Here is an 18530-nt window from a genome sequence, read left to right on the forward strand (position 1 = left end):
GAGGACTGATAGGTCTCATAAATGATGGCGACTTTTCAAGTTGAATTTGAAAATACTGATTCTAAAATATATAACAAAATTCTAACTCTTAATAGAAATTATTTAAGGTTAGGTTTTTCGTTTATACATTACATCACTTCGTTTATACATTATATCACATTAGCTCGCACGTGATATGTAATCTTCATTTAGTTAATATATAATAATTCTTTTGAATGTCGGTTGAGAATTTTTCGACTTAGCGAAATTAAGAAACACGAGCAACTGATGTCCAAATGGATGACTGTTTCAGTTCTAAACCTGTGCAAAAAAAAAAAAAAAAAAAAAAATGGATTCGATTTTCTGATGAAATGCCTCATGCAGGGGTTTTCTGATGAAATGCCTTAACACGGTAAGCAGACGATGCGTCGCATCGGGGCGCCTTCTTCAAGGGGCGCTGAAGTGAGTAGGAATAAAATGAAATAAAACACTAATATTAAAACACGTTTTAATATTAGCGTTTATTAAATGTACATATGCACTAAATATATTGTAATAAATACTGCGCCTTTTCATAACATTTAACAAAAACTGCGAGGTACTTTTCGCTATGTGTATAGAGCTCGCGGAAGTACTAGACAAGCCGGGCGTTCGCCTGGGGTGTCGTTACAGGGGGCGCACTTACACTATCGACTTTTTTTTTTCTTTTTTTTTTTTTTTTTTACATGCAGCGCCATTCACGAGTTAGGACGTGAGGCGCGCACGTATACCAGCTTAAATTCTATTACGAAGTGACATTTGGACATTTTAAATCATCGAATTGTTGATTGCTAAACACACAGTGAATGTGTAGTTAATTCACACAGAGGTAAGTAGATTCAAAATTTAACCTAAGCCTTTACAAATCAAAGAAAAATGTATGCATTTCTTTAAGTATTTATTTTCATTTATTTTTTTGTCTTGCCAAATTTTTTGTCCAATAGATTTTTTAAAATTTCGGAATGGAACTCCTGGAACTGAATTATAAATAACTACTCTATCTAATTTTCTACTGGTTTGAAAGTTTTCACAGACAGTACTCAATATCTCTTACTTCATTTTACCGTTTTGATAAAAGAAGTAAGCCGATAATATTGTTGTATCCGCCGAAGCAGATGCTTCTAATTCCCGACTGTTTCTTTGCCATCTACAAATCATTTGTTCAGCTGTCTGTTGACATTATTCTAAGTTTTAGAAATTCTATATTTAAAACCGTTTGCATGTAAATGGTTTTAAAACCATATAAAAACCGTTTACATGTATGCAACAAAAAAGAAAGTTCAGTAATGTTAGTTTTTTTTTTTTTCTTAAAAAATTCCAAATATGACGAGTTTTCCTGCTGCTGGAAATAACTTTTGTCTTCAGTAATGTCTCAGCTGGAGGCAAAGGCTAAAAGCTTAGATTACTTTCAATGCTACCACTTCTTCAGAAGTCACACTAAAGAGCCTCAAGCGGTTGGGAATAATGTCTTGTTTTGTTTTCAATTAATATATCCTGAATAGAAATACCGAGATTTCTTTTACAGTCTAATACAATGTTTGTGTCAAAATGATTTCTTAATTTATAATAATCACAATTTCACCTTTATTATCGAAAACTTATCAATTATTTGATGTAGTTATTTAAGAAAGAAAGAAATATTTGTATTAAAACAAAAACAGGTGCATATGTGTTGCATAAGCTTTCCGTTTTTTTTTTTTTTTTTTCTGGGGGTGGGGATAACCCACCTATTCATCTACTGATGTTCGAAAAAAAATATTTTTTTACTGATGTTTGAAATAATTTATTTTCAAAACAGTTCACAAGACAATTGTTACAAACATAAATCACTTGGGAAGCATACTCATACATTTTAATGTAAAATTGTAGTACTTTGCCACCTCTCTAAACTAGCGGTAAATGTCTTTTCCAAATATGCGCTGATTTGTTCTTTATATTAAAAGAAAATGCCAGATAATGATGATGATGATAATAATAAGAAAATACGTAGTAATTTCTTTTTCATTGAGTGGAGATTTCAGAATGAAGTGTGATTTATAATGTACTTTCTTTGTGTGTATGTGTGTTTAAAAAGAAAGTGCACGTGATTATTTTCTTGCTATTTTTGTCAACTGAACATCGGAAATAATGAGAATGAGTAACCAGCGGATTTGTAATGTTTTTTGTAATTGTAATACTTATGACCTCTTGATTTAGACGAGTGAACCGGTGTTACCCGGAGTTTCCTCCATTAGAAAATTCCAAGTCAACATTTTGGTTGTTTCCAATATATATATATATAATTTTTTTTTATTTCGGAAGATATGTTACAGAAAATATTGTGAAAATTATTTTATTGCTGATTTCCGCGCTTGTGTTAAACAATTATTTTAAAATATTCTTATTTCAAGGCTAATTTTAAAATGTCGCAAAAATTATATTCGGTAGTATTTCAAATGAACTCGCAGTTGAAAAACGAAACAAATTATTATTATTTGTAGAGTGCTCGTTTCAATAATAATAATAATGCTGTTTCTTTATCGTCGTAAAATAACCTTTCGGGGGTGGAAGCAACATAAATAAATATATAAATGATGAAGTTATCTGCGACATCTCCTGTACGGAATTGATTAACATTTTATGTTTGTTTTGAAGCATTCTACCCCCCCCCCTCCCGCTGCCACGACCGCTCATAGTAACTGAATTATAAATATCTACTTTCTTCTAATTTTGTATTTCATACTTTCACAGTATGTACACTTCACATTTGATATGATTAAAGATTTTCATGTTATTCTCTATAAAGCAAAGTCGTCAAAGCGCGTCCTTCAGGCAATCTGTGAAGCAGTCTACGAAATTTGACTTTGAGCAAAAATAAAAATAACATAATCTGGAATGTCGACAGCCTGTTTTTTTTTACAAAATATTTCAAATAATTATCTTGAATTAAGTTCTCGAGAAGAAATAAAATGTATTGTCGACTAAGCGATTAGACGAAATTAGCACCAAAAAAAAATTAAAAAATGACGTTGGTTCTCCAAGTAATGCAATATTTAAGTGAAGAAAGTATGCAAGGATCTCTTATTTTGTCCTCGTATTAAAAATTGCACAATAAAAGGAGAAAGCAAAAATAAAAATAATTTCTATGTTTTTAGTCTATCCAGTATAACTAAAAGTCCAGTTACTCAGCATAGAACAAGGAACTGCGTTTCTTGGTCTATGCTGTTCTATCTTAGTTATAGGCAACTAAGACCCAGCTATGATAACGAGATAATCTGGTTAAGTGTTCTCTTCTGTGTAAAGGATTATCGCACCGGCCAAATTACACTTCTTATCCATGTTCTCTCAACTGATAGCAGGCATCGTATCCAGATTTTGCTGGACGTATAAAGAGTTTGTGGACGCACATTTGAAAGAGTTTGTATTTACGTTATATCAGATTTTATCCTGTCCAGTTGGGAGATTAATATATGCATTTTTCAAAGTACACAATTTTACATAAAAAAATATATAGTTTTTGATTTTTTAGCCTTTAAATTTTAAGTACATTAAAAAAAAGTAAGGGGGCGCTCAACTTAAAATTGCATCGGGGAGCCAGGACCCCCTATAGTTATACAACACGTGGTACAACAGTTTTTGCAAATGTCGACTTGCATGTTTAACAGTATCTAAAAATTGATTGTTGTGAATTCTATTCATAGTTCATAGCAAATAAGAGCATTACTGGCCTGCTTGGCGGAGTGGTTAGCGTATCTGCTCTCCAGCTAAAAGGCTGCGGGTTCGATTCCCATCTGGGCATGGATGTTTGTGATTGTCTGTGAAAATGGCGGTGGGCAGTAGATGGCATTGGTGTAGTTGCGGTTTGCTATAGTTGGTGGATTGAGTGGTGGAGTCGGAGAGTTGTAGAGTAGGTGCTCTCCCTCGATAAATCTTTGGACTCCTTGGAGGGTCAGGTAATAATAATATCAAACTGAACACATCCATTTGTACGAGCTTTAGACATAATGTAGTGTAGAGTCCTCTACCTCTCCTGTATAGAATTGATAATATCATGTCAGTTTATTTGCAATATAAATAAGCCGACATGACATGTACCATACGTAAAGTGGATGCCTGGGAGTAATAATAATAATAATGTAAAATAAAAAAAAACATATATTTGTCACATTTAGAATTTAATTAGTTTAACTCGCTACTCTTTTTATATACAAATTTAAATGAAAAGAACGAATTTATCATTTGTCTATACTCACGATAGTAATGTACTATATGTTTACAACCTTTTGTGGGTGAGATTAGCATTAAAAAAAACATACGAAATAAAAATGCCTTGGCACCAAATTCTAACTTTGGATTTAATAAAGTAAAAAGATTTATTTTATTTGAACAAGTATTATATTTTAGTTTACAACATACATCCTATACGCATGTAATAAAGTTTGAATATACATAAAATGTTAAAGTAATGATTGTTGTTATTATTTATTATTTATTTTTATGCGAGTGGTGTTAGCATCTGTATCGCAAAATCCTGCAAATAGGAAGTCCTCAGAAAGCTCGGGAATTTCCTAATGAAAACTTATAAGAGTTGTCACTGAGAACAAACAATACTTAAGGGGAAATCCAAGAAATAAAACAAACAAAAAAGAGCGTGTTGCGTGAGGGGAGTTAAACATTTCCAAATATTTCTCCTCTTCTTCAACCGAATAGCAGCAGCCGACATAAATATCAAAATTTAAAAAAAGAAAAAGAAAACAGTCTCGAATCTCTCCCCTTTAAATTCTAACGCATATCTGTAGGTATTGTTGGTAAGAGAAGTTACCAAAGCGGAAGAATTGATCTGCAAAATACCGAATCCTATCTGCTCCATGCAATGCACGATAAGTGTGTGGGTATAATAACGGAAAGTTACTTAAATATGTATAATCCATTAATATCCATTATTTTTTTCACCCTAGTGTATTTCAGTTCACTTGATTTTAGAGAGAAATTTTCTTCTGCCATAAAGTCATTTTAGATTGCTTTTGAAGTTTTGTACTTGTTAGCATTATTTTCCATCCATTAACATAATTCTGGCTACCTAAGGAGCATATAGCAGTTACCAGGTCAGCTCCAGAAAGTTCATTGCGATATTTGGTTTATGGCAGAACGAATAAGCGAAACCAAATATACTACAAAATTTGACACACTTCAAAATAATATAGTGATTTTAGCTACTCAGTTGTTATTGGCAAGTTTACAGTTTATCGTCCTTCTCTGTATCACAAAAGCTCTTATCTCTTCTTTTCGGGTTGTAAAACACACTCAGTCCATCACATTGGTGAAACTGTTAACTGCTTATCTACTAAGTGAGCATACAATAAGAGAGAGAGAGAGAGAGAGAGAGAAGGGAAACCATTTTGACACCAGAAATATTACGTGATTTCTGGCGTTCGCAGTGTTTGTTTTCATTCATACTTGAAACGCTTAGTGCATGATACCGAAACATATCTAGTGGGTGTGAAGAAACAGGATACGATTTGATTTTTCCTCTTAATTTGGCTAATGCGAATAAAAATTCCTAAACTTTTGTGTAATGAATTTCAAGCTGGCGTTAAATCATCGCAGTGCATTGTGGTTAATATTGCAACCGTTTCGTGATAACCTGGAAGTGAAAGTTTAAAAAGGTAAGTCCGAAATTATTCATTACAATTACATTTGAAAGAGTTTGTATTTATATTATGTCAGATTTTATCCTGCATGCTAATTAATTTATATGAATTATTGTATAAATTGAAATAAAAAATGATATTTTATATAAATGGCTTTGGAGAAGTGAAGAATTAAGCAATACTTACACGAAGCAAACAAACATTAAGCAACACTTAAATTTATATCATCGTTTGGGTAGTTGTGGAGCAGTTCCCACAACGAGTCGTGAATGGTGGTGGCTAATAATAGTCAATAATTAGTAAGTAAATAAATAATGCGCTTCCGTAGCTCAGCATAGCTATGGCGATGTACTTTGATTGGAAAGACGAGTTGGAAATTCTGTCTAGGATGCAAATTCATTTTTTCCACTTTTTCAACTGAATTGAGTTAACCGGTCTTATATAGAGGTAGCAGGGTTTATCCCCCTGAAAGCTGAGGATTTTCATCCTTCAAAACAGATAATCTAGCCAGAGAATACACGCCGTAGACAGATATTAGACTATGCAGATAGTATTAACTCTCCTAATCCTTATTCATTTTGAAGACAGGTTACGTGTCCCTAACAGATCATTGACCTTAACATCTAAGAGGAAGAGGATGATGATAATAATATAACTGGTTAATTTAAATGGAATTTCTATCCAGTAACATATGGACATCCTTCCAATTATTCCTTCGTTAGCTTTCAGTTTATATTTTATATATGAAAGCAGTAAATAAAAAACACATTGTACTTGTTTGTATGTATATTTGTTTATAAATGATACTTTTTATACTTTTATAATATTGTAACTGTAATTGAAATGCCTAATATCTTAATTATCGCTACTATAAGCGTTTGAAATCCAGTGTTAATAACTTTCTTCTTTCTCCTCATCTTTCTTCCTACTACGTTACTAATGCACTATAGGTTGAACAATATTCCTATTGAATATTTTCAAATTATAATATTAAACTATCAAAAATCCATAGTAAGTATTAAATATGTTGCTTTCGTTTTAATTAAATATAAATAATATATAAAAACCTATCTCATCCTATCTGCTACCCGAAATTGTGTGTGTGTGTGTGTGAGAGAGAGAGCGAGTTAATTAACAAGTAAATGTAAAATGATGATGTAAAGTAAATAAATAAAAACCCGCTAACGCCTTTTATTCCTCTATAGGGAATAGGGGAGGATGTTTAGCCGTACTAACGTTTTGGAGACTTAGGGGCATTTCAGTCTCCACCGGATACTCCTGTTGATTTCTCTTAAGTTTACGGTACGAAAACCACAGTTTCCGGGAGAAAAAAAACCGCTTGTCCGTGTAGAGATTCACTAACTCGGGAGCGAGTAGAAGAAGAGGTCAGAAGAAGTTTATCTAGTCGGTGACTAAATTCGAACTTAGAATGCCACTTCCACAGGCTACACAGACCTTCATTGAAGATTGGTTAGGAGGTCATAATTCAAGATTGTAGAAGTTAATAAATAAAGATCCATCCATCATCTGATGTAATGATTGTCCAGACTGAAAGCTGCAACCCAGTTGCAGAAATTTGAAGACTGACACCATATGATGGGAATTTACTGACTATGCCTTTGCACCAAACACGAACAAATGCCTAGAAGATATCACTTAAGATTCCCCAGAGTTTCCATGGTCTGTCTAAGGCTGGACAACAGAAGCAAGAAGATCTCCTTTTGATCAATAGTGGTGTAATCCGTAGTGTCAGTTTATTGGTTGAGAAGATTCAGGTAGCATAGAAGTATTGAACAGTTTCTCCAATATTTTAGAAAGAATTGAAGTGAATGAAATTGGTGATAATTAGATAGGCAAAGATTTGTCTCCCATTTTTTTTTGAAAATATGTCGAATATAGGCTAATTTCCAGGCTGCACGATAGATACCAGTGGAACAAGAGAATAAGAAAGCGACACAGAAGAGTCAGCTCTGAAGCACAAACCTTCAGTACACTCGGAGAAATAGCATCAGGACCATGACACTTTTTTTTTATGTTCAGTTTGGATAAGATACTTTACTCTTTCTTAAAAGAAAAAATTATTAAATGTGTGTGTTAGAAATGAAAGGAGGACATTTACCATGATCATCTATGTATGAATTAGAAGAAAAGTAAGTGCTTTTCTATGGGTAATGATGCAATGGAACTTGCAATAATGCAAGTGCAAAACAAGTTAGTGCGGTTGGACAAAATTCAAATGCAATAGGTCTAGCAAGAGATCAGAATGCATGACTGCCATTTGTACGTAATGCAGGTTTCCTGGTTTTATTCCATTCATAATCAGTTTTTGATGTGTTGATGGTTTCCTTGCATTAATTTGAACTTTGATATAAACAAAAGAAAGATGAGAATTTTGACGAAAGTCAATTGTGATGCCCAGTTTTTTCTTGTACAGTCTTAGTATACCAACTTCTTGGAGAACCAAGGCTAAGGTTCTCCAGGGATGAGAGTTTAAAGTGGAATGGGGAATAAATGTTTCCATACCAATAAGAATTGCTTCAGCGATACGTTCAGTGAATGTTTAGAAGTCTGAAAATAATAATCCAACTAAGGAAATGAGGCATCACGAAGATCATCCCACTTGACATTCTTATAATGGCAAACATGCGGATGAGAATGACTGTGTGAATGTTGCGCCATGGGAGAAAAAAAAGTTGTGAGCCGAATTGCCTAGTGGACAAACAACATTAAAAAGGCTCGAAGAGTGGTAGGGTTTTCTGGTGTTGCACGTAAGCAATTTGTGCGAGATCTGGTAGCTGCTGGTAGCAACAAATGCCTTGGCAATTTTAAGGTTCTTGAGTTGAAATTGGGAGGAATATGAAATATATACAATAAAGGATTTTATTTAAGTTGAGTTTCACGTAACTTCTCTGCGAATCATGGCCTCGGCAGTGCACTACAGACAGGAGTGTGGACTTCCTCCACACTCCTGTCTGAATAGTGACAACAAGGTTATTCGTTAGGAGCATTACTCTTAGTTTCGGTCCAGTATATTACTAGCGGCCGCTCGCTGTATCCGTAAGAAGAAGAAGCAAATAAAGAAATTTAAATAGCGAGGAATAATAAGAATAATGAAAATATATCACAAACAGAGTAAAAGAAGCAACTTAAAAGATAATAAATATCAGGATTTTTAAAGTGAATAATAAGGGGGAGGGATAAAATTCTAACCAATGAAACGAGTGAAAATTTATAAAGCTTTAGTTAACATGTGCATGTGAAGCAAGAATCTAAACATCAAAAAGAGTTAATGCAACAAAGTTTGATAGAATAAAAATTAGAAAAAAAAGAATAACGCATGGATAAAAAATATATATTAGAATAATGAGTATATTATAAATAACATGGACTCAAGGGAAAAAATAAAATTAGTAAGAAATCGAAAACCAAACGCAGAAAAAAAAAAGATCGATTGGCTTACGGAAAAAAGATGAATATGTTAAAATAATAAAAGCGTAACAAACTTAAGCCAAAAAGGAAAAAAAACAAAAACAAAAAACAGTGATAAGTACTATATAACAGTAAATATATTTTTCGACTTGAATCGCCGTACACCTTTCTAAATGATTTCCGAAAATATTTTCCTAATATTTCATTGTTATTGCAAATGTTATATCTTCATAACTGAACGCCTAAATGCATTTTGATCCTTATTTGAAATTTTAGTATCATATAAATAAAAACAGATTGCTAATTCTTGTATTGTCTAATATTCGATCAAGTACAAAAACTTAAATTTCCTAGAATTCTACGTTATACATAGATAGATGGCATATGTTTTTGTGTTTCTACACCAAACGAAGTAGCTTTATTTTGTGCATACAAAAAATAGAAGAGAGGTGACTTACTAAACTTCACATCTGAACATTTTATCCGTAGTGCCGTCTAGGAAATTTTCATTTCTTCCAACTCTCTTTTTTTTTTTTTTTTAAATTTATTTGCTCTTCTTTTATTTCTTCCTTCTTGATTACTAGTCTCTAATTTTTATTCACTTTTACTCATTTTACTCATTTTTATTGAATTAATATTTTTGTATACTTTAAATGTGATTATATTCTAATCCGTTCGTTACTGCCGCCCGTTCTTTATTGATTGCGTACTACATTGGTTCCGATTGTCCTCATTCCTTATCTAATCTTTCCAATAATTTTTCCAACAATTTTTCGCAACGAGTTCGTCTAATATATGGCGTCATATGTAATGTTTTTCTTGGTCTAGTTTCTACAGAAAATGTCACGATAGATTTAATATTTGATTCATGTATGAGATATAAGGTTTTCAGCAAATCATGTTTTTTTTTTTTTTCCAGATTAGATCATTTAGACATCCTGAATTCTTTGTTATTTTTAATGTCTGGGTCCCATGTGATCATTTTTATTCTTATTCAGTGCTTTTGTCTGTGAATATCCTATATCCCCCACCGCTTTCATAAATAGCATTTTCAGAGCATCCTATAAGATTCATTCATATTAGTACTGCTAAAATACTTGAGCATTTTATCATCAAAAAAATATAGAAAACACACACACACATTTTTTTTAAAACTCGTGTCATTCTTTATTTTTAAAAAATAAACAAACAATAAAAAAAAATAAAAATAAAATGCCACGGAGTTATAACGTTTGAACACTATTCCAGTGTTGTTATTATTATTATGTTGTTTATATTATTATATTATCTGCAATGACAGAACAAAAATATTTAATGTAAAACACTTATACCAATTCATACTACTTTAGTCCAACCTACAGAATAACCAGAACCAACATATCAGATAACAAGACCACAGTCAACAAGTTACATAACGTATACGTACACTAGTGTCCAAAAGCTAAGGACGAATTACATTTTTATATGAAAATATATGAATATGAATGTGAATATATATGAAAATATATATTCACATATGAAAAAATATTTTTTCATATGAAAATATTTTCATGACTACAGCTGAATGTGGACAAATTTATTGCCAGCATAATAATAAATTATATTATACAAAAAATGTGTTATAAATTTCATACAAATTAAATTGCAATACTTTTTTTGGCAAAAGTTACAAATTTTCTAAGGATGTAGGTAAGGAATTAATGTACAGTGGTTACAGAAAACCATGTAGAGAGACATTTCAGTATGGAATATATCCACCCCGGAACTGCGATGCAGCTCTCACAACATCGTACCATGCTTAGCGCCAAGTGATTCAGGAGTTCTAGAGGCAAACTGGCCCACTCCTTCGGAGCAAGGATAAGTTTGTTTTCTGGAGGGGAATTTCGAGCAGCAATGCGCCTCCCTATTGCATCCCAAACTTGTTCTATGGGGTTGAGATCTTGGGGAAGGTGCTGGCCACTCGATTCGATTAATATCCTTGTCTTCAGAAGTAACCCCCCACTGCTCGTGTACGATGTGTGACATTGTCGTCCATAACAATGAATTCTTTGTCTACAGCACCATGGAACAGTGGAACAACTTCGTTGTAATATTGTAGATTATGTTTCTGGTTTGACCTCGGGTCGCTGTTTGTGCTGCCACGAACATTAAACTCCGAGTGGTATATGAACATCGGGACAATGCAATACTTCCTACTTTGTGGCCGTTTCTACAGTAGTGACCATTATCTCTTTCAGCAAGCCAATACACCGTATCATAAGGCTGTTGCTGTAATAGTGTGGTTTGTGGACATGAACGTCACCACACTTGACTGGCTTCCACAGAGTCATGATCTCAACCCTATTCAATATCTGTGGGATGAACTGGATCATCGGTGAGGTCAAGGAACGTTCGCCGCAACAGTCCAACTTCCCTTCTTATTCGTCCCTTACTACGGGTTGAGTCCCCTAATGTTAACTTTAATGGCGAGATGGACGTCAATCCCTTGGATTTTTATCCCTTCATCGCTAGATTTTGATTATTAATAATGAGAAATTTTTGAGCGCCTGGCTCGCCCGAATTAGGGCTGTGTAGAATCGTTTGAAGCGATGATCAGAGCTGCCTTCGGGCGTTTGTGTCTCCATCTGTCATTTTCATAATTTGATGCATCACGAATTAGTTGTTTGCGATGGAGTGATGCCTGGGCGAAGTACTTTGCAGCAGTCTGGTTGAGATACGAAGGTATGTCTGGCATGTTTCCGTCTTGGTGGAGGAGAGCATTCTTAACAAACTACGGGGCGTCGAAGATCATTCGGAGGCATTTATTTTGTAGTACTTGTAGTCTTTTGATGTTGATGGGGAGGTGTGGCTCCATGCCGGCGATCCGTACGTTAGTATGGGTCTGATGATCGTTTTGTATATTGTTGGTTTTGTTTTCTGTACTGACTTTGCTTCTTCGGTTGAGTAGAGGGTAGAGTTGAGCTATTGCTGAGTTGGCTTTGTTGCAGGCATGTGAGATTTGGGGGTTGAAGCTGAGTCGGTTATCCAGTTTGATTCTCAGATATTTTACTTCTTTTTGCCATAGGATATCAGTATCGAGCATCGTGACTGCTCCGTGGTGGGTTGTTTTCCTTCTTGTAAAGAGTATGGCCGTGCTCTTGTCGGCATTGACATCTATCCTCCATTTCTGAAACCATTCTTCAAGATTTGTTGCTGCGTCATGTAGTCGTTCTGTGGCTAAGTGTGGCCTGAGTGATCTGGTCAGTATTGCCATGTCGTCTGCATAGAAAGCCATGGTGGTTGATGCTGTGCTTGGTACGTCTGAGATAAAAATGTTGAAGAGTAGCAGCGATAGGAGGGAGCCTTGCAGGACACCTGCTGTGATGCTTCTCATGGAGGATCTGAGGCCACGTAGCTTAACTTGAAACTTTCGGTCTTTCAGATAGGATTCTATGATTTTGGCGAGGTTTAGTGGGTATTTTGCAGCTATTAGTTTGTGGATGAGGCCTTTGTGCCATACTTTGTCAAAGGCTTTTCGCATCCAGGAAGATTGCACCTGTGTGTTGTTTCCAGTTGTATCCAGTAGTTATGAATTCTATAAGTCTGTGGACCTGTTGGGTTGTGCAGTGGCCTTTGCGAAATCCGAATTATTCTTTTGGGATTAGGTCGATCTTGTCCGTTTCGTTTTGTAGGCGGTTCAGAATTATCTTTTCCGCGATTTTCCCCAGATTTGATAGGAGGCTGATAGGTCTGTAGTTCTGGGGGAATTGAGGTGCTTTTCCTGGTTTGTGGATGAGGATTACATCTGCCTGCTTCCAGCGAGTGGGGAAGTAGTTGAGTCTTAGCATCGCGTTGATTACAGCCACTAGATGCATAACTGTTTTATGGGGGAGTGCTTTTATGGTTTGGTTTGAAATCTCGTCAGGGCCTGGGGCCTTTCTGTTGTTGAGGCTCTTGATGATTTGATGTACTTCCTTTGGTGTAGCATAGCTTGTGTTTTCTTGGCTGCTGGTTTGATGACGTGCACAGCGGACACGCCTGTGTATATTTTCAATGAACTGCAAGTCCGCATGCGCATAGTTTGGGCTGAATTGCAGTTCCAGGGCGTCCGCGAAGGCTTCTGCTTTCTCGTCGTCTCGGTTGGCTATGCCCCCTTTCTCCGTGGATTGGCTGAATGTTGGGGCAGTCGCTGCGAAGGGCTTTAGTCATTTTCCACAATGAGTTGTCTTCGGTATTTAAGGAGCTTAGCTTCTTCTCTCACAGCTGATTCTTGTGATCTTTGATCGCATATCGGACTAGGTTTGTTTCCCTGTTTAGCTCTTATCTATCCTGGGGGAACAGTGTTGTATGGTAACGTCGTCTGATCCTGTTTTTGCTGCGGATGAGCTTTAGAATCTCTTCTGGGAGCAGGTTGGCTTGAGCTGGAGCGGTAACGGTGGAAGCTGCTGCTAGGCCAGCTTGGATTGTGCTTTCCAGTTTTCTGATCGCTGTATCTATTTCTTTAGGTGAGGAGATGGTTGGAACGGGTCCTGCGAGGTTGCAGAGAGTAGCGTTCAGCTTTTCGAAATCTGTAGAGGACTGCCTGGGGATGATTTCTGTTTTCCCGGCCCTGCATTGTTGGTGTGTATCTCAATTCCAGTTTCTTCCAGATTTGTAGTCGTTGTCTTCTTGATCTCGTTGTATCTTATGTCTTTCTTGACAAAGATAGCCGTTCCACCTCCTCTGGCATTGAGTCTGTCATTCCTAAGTAGTGCGTGGTTCCTTAGTTTAGGGTTGTTGCAGGGCCGAAGGTGCGTCTCGTTGATTAAGGGGATGTCTATTCTATGTCTTGCTGTAAATTCTTGTAGTTCCAGGAGTTTGTTGCTTAGTCCGTTGGCATTCCAAAATGCGATCTGTATGAAGTTGTTCGAACCAGGCGTATTACTCATTGCTTATCATTGTGAAGATGACTTGAGTGTTTTTTAAGAACTTGTTTGTATCACTCTGATTGGGGTTGGTCTTGCTGAAAGCCGTTAGCATCCCCCCTAGGGTAGTAAAGGTACATTAAAGGTACCGTAAAGGTACATTCTTGATATTTTTATGGGCTCCAGTCCTTGAGATCTAAGGTTGATGGCTATTTCTTCGGACGTGGTTTCTTCTACCAGTCCTCTGATGACAACTTTTAGGTTTTTTTCGCAGTTCGAAGGTGTGGTATGGGGGCTTTAGCTAGTCCATTAACTTTGTTAGCCGACGGTAGTCTGATGTCCCTTCGGGCTGGGTACGGACTCCTTCGTCGGAGTTTTTGGCTGTTTTGAATTCAATCTCGGAGTTTCTCATGGCCTCCGAGATTGTCGACCATTGTTTTTTTTTTCTCTTAAGATTACCGGCGGGACTCGTTCTTTGATTTGTGCCGCTGTGTCCATTGGCTGGTGCTCCGGTTCTTCGGGTGGTGTCTCTTTTCGTCGCTTTTTTCTGCTCACCGTTTGGTAGTCGTGCGGTTCTTCCTGGGTCTGGGTATCTGTGGCTGGTTTGTTGTCTCTTGTGTCATCTTGAAAACTGCTGGGGAGAGGTTCTGAAGGTTGATAGTCCTCAGATTCGACTTCCGTGATTTGATGGATCTCTACTTTACCCGGCCATTTTGTATGTAGCAGGTTTCCTACATGTCGGAAAATTGCAAGCAGTTGCTTAAAGTCTAGTTCATCGTACGGACTGTTCATGATGATTAAGCCTAGTCTGTAGTTTGCTGTACAATCTTTAGAATCACTATACTCTGTGATCACCTGTCTCAATCTTTACCTTACCTTACTTTACTTTACTTTACCTTATCTACTCCATCTATTCTCTCTCTCTCTCCAATGAGTCCCCTAATGAGGGGTTTACGAGAATTAATGCAGCTGGCTCGTCACTCCTTTTGGTGCATCCCCTAAGGGCAAATATTTGATTGTAATCCATGTGTGTTCACAGAGCCAGTTTGCCTGCTCGGAGGGACGAAAAACCCGAGTTTTCTGGTGAAAAAAAATCCTCTGCCACCGTCATGGACGGGAATCGAACCCAGGTCTTTCCGACCAAATGGTTTCGTCTATGCTGACTGAGATACGAAGGCGCTAGGACCTCATTACATGTGCTTAAGGAAGAATAGTTTGGAATTCTTATCGATCGCTATCGTACGCTTGTGGAAAGTATGCCCTATAGAATTGCTGTAGTCATCGCAGCGAAAGGAAGTTCTACGTCTTTATTAAAGTGGGCGCTATGGCTGTTTGTTCCTTATACTATGGTGTCCGTTGACTTCTTTCCAAGCAGTGGAAAGAAGTCAACGGACGACTTTGATAAATAACGGAGAAGTTATTTATAAAAATTGAATGTATTCAGTAATTTGTATACAGAATTTTTGTAGTGATAAAGACTTAATAATACTAATGTTTCTAATTGTATCTATGTAAATACGCCGTATAAGTTCTTAATTAGTTCTTAAAAGAACTGGGCGATGGACTGGGTCCTTGACTCTTTATCCCGTCATCTGAATGAAGAAAATCTGTGTGGATGGGGTGTTATTGAGCTAAAAGCTCTAGTCATGGCTGGGTAACAGCAATAGCCGGGCCTCAGTTAAAGCTTCATTGGCTACAGCATTGCCATTTGTTACCCTGGAAGTCCTAAAAAGGACTTTAGGTTGTGAAGAGTCCACCTCCAAACAACCGGAAACCACGCTGTATAATAATAAATTGTGATATTTATATTGAAAAAATATTTAAAAATTGTTAAGGTGTAAGTACTTGTACCCACATTTGTGTAGATGTATACATATTTATCTACATGTGTGCATGTGCATATTATGAACGAATAATAAAGTTTAATTGATTAAAATATTATTATTAATATTATATTATTATTTATTTATTTATTTTTAATGGGAATCCTACGAACGAAGGGTTTCATTATTATTATTTTATTTTATTTTCCTCACTTACATACTTAGGTCTCCTCTGGATTAGGACCAGAGGAGGCCTAAGTCTCCAACAATATCCTTTGCTATCCAACTTCACACCTGGGGATTCGATAAGCCATTCTCTGGTAACCATGCCATCAGTGTGTTCTGCAAGGCACGCAAAGAGAGTACCTTGAAATCATATAATAGTATTAGTACTATGGGGACCAAAGGAAGATAATGCAGAAACCCAGATTCCCCCCCCCTACCCAGAGACCAAACACGAGCTTTTTCTAAACCACATTGAGTACGAGTCCGAAGACACAATTAATAGTGAGGATTATAGAGAATAGTAAGAACAAAGGTTAGATAACAGCAGTAGAACTCCACTATAGGACTAACATTGGATTGAGGAAGTAGTAAAGAGATTGACCTTGTAGTAAAGGAGAGGAGATGAGTTAGTCGTTACTAATGTACAAGTTGTGGGTGCTGGGCGACCACTCACTACCCTCCATCATGAAAGAGCTGCCCACTATGCTGAAAACCAAGACTGGTACGGATGCTTCAGGAAGAACATCACATTGTATCAAAATTTATATCTGCTGATCTTTTCAAGGTATATGGTGTCAACAGAGTTATATGGACTTAATAGCTTGGGCTTTGGACTCTCTCGAGCTGATTTCAAGACACTCTCTTTGCGTGCCTTCAGGGCATACTGGCAGCATGGAGGACATACCATGACTTATCGAATTCCCAGATCTGAAGTTGGATAGCATAGGATATTGTTGGGGCCTAGGCCTCGTCTGGTCCTACATGTAGGACCATAGTATTTAGTACTGGCTCAGTGCCAAGTTAGAAAATAAATAAATCTTCAATAGGCAGGGTGGTGGTCTCATACTGGGTGATGAAATTTATCTTAAAATCATTTACAAACATCCATATTCAGGGTGGAGTTCGAACCTACAACCTGTTGACTGGCTACGCTGTCTACTCGCCAACCAGGCCTACTCTACTTTTAAGAGTAGAAAATGAACTGTCTTTACATTGATTCGGCCGCATTTATTTATTTCTGCATTATTTCAAATGTTTTTGAGCCGACTAGAAGACTAAAATAGAAACGTAGATCTCAGATCATTTCGGTGCCTGATTATAATTTTATGCTTAATCCGAATCTGAAATATCACATTATTGGCAATTATAATTTATATGTTACTTCATAACTATTCATACAGGTTTGTTAATATAAGTTGAAATATTATTATTATCACCATCAGACCTCCGTGGAGTCAAAATACTCATCGCTGGAGGCACATACCGTTATATACAAATCCCATCAAACGGTGCTTTAAACTTATTCAATGTATCTGCATTTAACGCAATGTTAGCAACGCATTCCATTCACCAACTACTCTCCTTATGCAGCTTCCAGGGATGTTCCCCCTTTGAAAGACCGCAAAATAGCAAAGATGACTGAATTTAATTATGTACCAATTAATTGATTGAGTATTGATATTGAGAAAAGAAACGTAAATTTCGAAATCCATAGTCCTTTGTCAAAAGGCTATTTCCAAAAACATCACTAGAGATAATAAATTATTTTTATTTTTTAACAAAATTATTTCACTTTTACTTCGCTTTCATGAACTGCTGAGTCACTTCTGTCGTCATCTGGTCAAAACATGACATACGGTTGACCCTGAACAATGCGGGGGTTATGGGCCGACCCCCCGCGTTGTTCGAAAATCCGCGTATAACTTTTGACTCCCCAAAAGCCTAACTACTAATAACCTATTGATGACCGGAAGCCTGACCGATTATATAAATTTTGTATGGTGTGTACGTATTATATACTATATATACAATAAAGTAAGCTAGAGAAAAGAAAATATTATTAAGGAAAATCATAAGGAAGCGAAAATACATTTACAGTACTGTACTCTATTTATCGATACTGTAAGTTTGCATCGTCTGTTTAACAAGATGAATCGTCTGTCTGTCAGTAAGTGCGTCAATACTGTCTTATAGGATACAAAACACTGTCTAGTGTTAGTAATATGTATTACTAACACTAGACCTCAAAAATGAAAAGATAATGTGAAAAAGAAATTCATATTTATTTACTGGTATAGCGATTCATGCATTGATAACGAAGAAGCAGCAACATGATTGCTTTATGGTAGTCTGGCCTATACAATAATGAATGAATCGTTATAAAATTCTTATTTTATGCTAATTAATTAAATTTTAATTAAACTAATTAATTCATAACGGTTAATTTTATACAGTTATGATTTAATACTGCATCTTTACGATTGTTTACATTTCTCTCAACTACAAATGGCCATGTACGGTCTGTGTGCGTAAGTTTTGATAAATTTTAACTTTTTATAATGGATTTGTGTATATTTCATGGTAGTAAATGATAAAATAGAACTAGTATCTACACATATATGCATTATAGTCATTTGTGTGATGGTGTCTGTGAGTAGGTTATGGAGTAAAATTATAAGGTTAGAGAAGAGTAACAAAAGTATCTACTACCCTTTTTTTCTTCCCTATTCCTGTTTCTGTTG

General features: G+C 36.0%; 1 protein-coding gene across 3 annotated transcripts in view; it reads left to right on the forward strand.

Annotated features, from left to right (window-relative positions):
* The window catches only part of LOC150105691 (uncharacterized), a 139980-nt gene that overhangs the window by 88365 nt on the left and 33085 nt on the right, over positions 1–18530 (forward strand). For 2 of the 3 annotated variants that reach the window (XM_090395015.1, XM_090395013.1), the window contains exon 1: positions 5379–5663. The exons of the other annotated variant lie outside the window; for it this stretch is intronic. The gene's annotated coding sequence lies outside the window, so the exon portion shown is untranslated. Of the gene's footprint in view, positions 1–5378; positions 5664–18530 lie in introns of those variants that run through there. 3 annotated transcript variants of the gene reach the window in all.

This window comes from Typopeltis vanoorti, chromosome 6 (assembly GCF_054136105.1).
Source record: "Typopeltis vanoorti isolate ZY-2024b chromosome 6, IOZ_Tvanoo_1.0, whole genome shotgun sequence".
Taxonomy (NCBI): domain Eukaryota; kingdom Metazoa; phylum Arthropoda; class Arachnida; order Uropygi; family Thelyphonidae; genus Typopeltis; species Typopeltis vanoorti.